The sequence below is a fragment of the Vicia villosa genome, linkage group LG6, assembly GCF_029867415.1.
Source record: "Vicia villosa cultivar HV-30 ecotype Madison, WI linkage group LG6, Vvil1.0, whole genome shotgun sequence".
In the NCBI taxonomy this organism is placed as follows: domain Eukaryota; kingdom Viridiplantae; phylum Streptophyta; class Magnoliopsida; order Fabales; family Fabaceae; genus Vicia; species Vicia villosa.
The window spans coordinates 34,307,594-34,310,826 of record NC_081185.1 but is presented as its reverse complement, the minus strand read 5'-3'; the positions used below and the strand labels follow the sequence as shown (position 1 = coordinate 34,310,826).

The 3,233-nt window shown below is 26.7% G+C and overlaps 1 long non-coding RNA gene across 2 annotated transcripts; it reads left to right on the top strand.

The window, feature by feature from the left end:
- On the top strand, positions 1-1,945 carry LOC131611433 (uncharacterized). Of its 2 annotated transcripts, XR_009286899.1 has the most exons (4): positions 1-483; positions 767-1,015; positions 1,402-1,546; positions 1,653-1,945. It is a non-coding gene; the product is annotated as an uncharacterized LOC131611433 (long non-coding RNA). The 2 variants fall into 2 exon arrangements; XR_009286898.1 differs by having other exon boundaries at positions 1-1,015.
- The last annotated feature ends 1,288 nt before the right edge of the window (positions 1,946-3,233 follow it).

The following is a 3,233-nucleotide window of genomic DNA, read 5'->3' as shown; positions in this document are numbered from 1 at the left end:
ATTTTTCTTTCTCTCTCACGTCTCTCGTTTTCTTCTCCCTCTTTATGTTTTCCCTCATTCACTCTCTTCATCCCTCCGGATTTCGTTTTCCTCCATCATTTTCCTTTTTCCACAGATTTTGTTTGTTCAGACTGTTTCCTCCATAGAAGAAATGATATGCTTGAAAAGAAGGGTCTCAAATTCCCATTTTATTTAATGATTGGAATCACTGTTGTTGGTTTAATTTTTCAGATCTGAATAATAATGGTTTTAATTTTTGTTTTATGTTGCTTTCTCAAGTATTTTCTTTGACTCATTTGTTTTCAATAAAATGACAGAATCTATTTGTGAGAACAGGAAGATGAAGAAGGAAAAGTATGAAGTTTGAGAAAGCGTGTCTGAGGGGAAGGAAAGGAGGAGGACCAACGAAGAAAGCTATGACCAGATCCGTCAGATCCGAACTTCAATTTCCCGTCGGAAATATTGGTCGTTACTTTAAGAAAGGTGGATATGCTCAATATGTTGGTATCAATGCTCCTGTTTACTTAGCTATTGTTCTCGAATATCTTGATGTTGACGTAAACTCATAACTCTTTCATTCTTCTTTTTGAGTTGTAACTTCTGTTAGTTAGGGATTGAAGATTACCAGACCTCATTCACCAAGGAATCGAAGAGTTGAGATGACATGATTTGGCTTTGCATTTTTGCTTTCATATATTTTCTCCACAAAGTACTCTTCATTTAGGTTTTTCAAGCTGATACGGATTTAGTTTTTTTACTGGTGCAGGTCCAGTTTGAATGTGTATTTGGACTCATAAGCTCGACTTGTACTATCTACGTTTTTTCGGTGTAGATTCAATTACAGGCAGCGATGCAGGGCTGAAGTTTGCTTTGAATGGTTTAAAGTAATGTGTATGCCATGTTTTTACTCGACATGGTTTTGAATAAATTGAACTGAATGTGAGTATGGTTGAATTTGGTTTGATTTGATTTTGCATGTTGGAAGATAGTTGAAGGATCCAGTGAGTGTGAGAAGGTAGTTTTTCTCAAAACAATTTTCGTTTACTTTTCAATTAGTTGTTTATTTTATTTTGTTAGTTTTTGAAAATTTTGAAGGTATTTTTTTTAAAAGGTGTATATGTTAATATGTTTTGTTGGACTTTTGTTGGAATTTGAATGATGTTGTAGATATTATTACTTGAGGTTGTCAAATATGAAGTTATTGTCAAGGATAATGAATTGGTTGCAACTGAATACATTGATGATACATACAAGTTTTTCAAACTTTGTGTTTCAAACTTAGTGAAGTGATGCCCTGTTCTATCTCTTTTTGTTCTATGTTTTTTCTCTTACACAAATTGTGTGTTGATTTGAGTTCAAATTGTTTTGAACTTCAACACTGATTATCATTTCTAACTGCAGAGAAGAATTAAACATAAATTTATGTGAAGCGGATTCATAATAAAATAATTGTGTGGTAGATTTTCTCGATTTTGTCCTGATGATGGCATAGAAGTTGGGAACTCATACGAAGCAACAATACTTTCTCTGCAGTTCATCACTTCAAGTAAGTTAATCCATTTTAATAATATTACTACAAATTATTTTTATAATTTAGTTTTGAATTTTGTCTTGGTAGCAAATAAAAATCTTGCATGACATGGTTTTTGCAGTGAAAGATCTTTCAGAGCAAGCAACATTAAATTGTCTACAAGACTTCATTGGTTTTGGTTTTTGCAGTGAAAGATCGTTTAGAGCAAGAAACATTAAGGTTTTTGCAGTGAAAGATTTTTTAGAGCAAGCAACATTAAATTGTCTACAGGAATTATTAGCAGCTTCATTCTGTGAATCAGACGTGAATCAGACGTGACAATTAGAGTTTCAAATGCAGATTTGATAACATCAAATAAGGAGACTTTGGATTCCATATTGGAACTGCAAGATGTGTGTTGTGTTAAAACTTGAATGGCAAAAAAATTTATATTGAAATGTTTTAAAGTATATTGAAATGTATTGAAAATAAAAATGAATTAAACAAATTCATTTGGAATGTTTACAATTTTTTAGTTGGAATGTTTTCATTTATTTGCAATAAATTTAGTTTCTTTTATAGTAATAAGATACTATATATTTACGGTAATATATCAAGATAAAAAATAGTAGATTATCTTAAATGCCAATAAAAAACTTCAAAATTAATTTAAGTTTTTATCAAGACATAAATGTTATTTTAAAAGTTTTTTATCCATGATAATAGTTATAGAATAAACAAATCATACATATTTACATTTTTAAAAAACAATAATTTACTAAAATAAAGAAAAAAACGAGTAATGTGAAGAATATATTGATTTTCTATTTTCTACATAATATAAAATATTTATATGTTTTAGAATTATAATAAGAATATTGTTTACGGGTTAGACTATTTCTTTTTTGTTTTTATAAATTATACGGGCCTATAATTTAAAAGTTATAAAATAAATTTATTGAATTTAATTCAATTTATTGAACCATATAAATTAGATGAGTCGAAGATATTTCTTAATTTGATTGTTAAATTTGTCTCTATAATTAAATGAGAGAAAGTTTTAATTCCGGTTTGATATGGTATATCAAATTGTTATAATTGAAAAGATTCAATTTGGTTTTTGAAAAAACTTGTTTTTTCGTGAAACACTTATGCGTGAATGCTTCTGCAAAATAGTTCTTCAAAGTGCAAGTGTTGAATATTAAAAAAACAATAAACACAAAATTGTTTTATTTTTATGGTATTTTTTATTGATATAGAAATAATAATTTTAAAAAATATAATTAAAAATGATTTTTATGGATTTATTATTATAGACGGGAAAAATCATATCATACATAATATTAGGCCATAAAATTGTTCTTTTTAATTTTTTTTGTAATATCTACCTACCTTTTTAATCCTGATTTGTTTCTAAATTTCTAAATGCATTATAGTTAATAAATTTATATATTTTGTATTATAAAATTGAATTTTTGCAAGATATTTTTTGTCATATATATATATATATATATATATATATATATATATATATATATATATATATATATATATATATATATATATATATATATATATATATATATATATATATATATATATATGATCAAATTACACCAATATCTTACCCTTATTATTACACTCATTAATAACCTTTGATTTTATTTTAATCTAATGGTTAGAAATGTTTAATTAGTGACTCATGATTCTTACTTAAAATAGT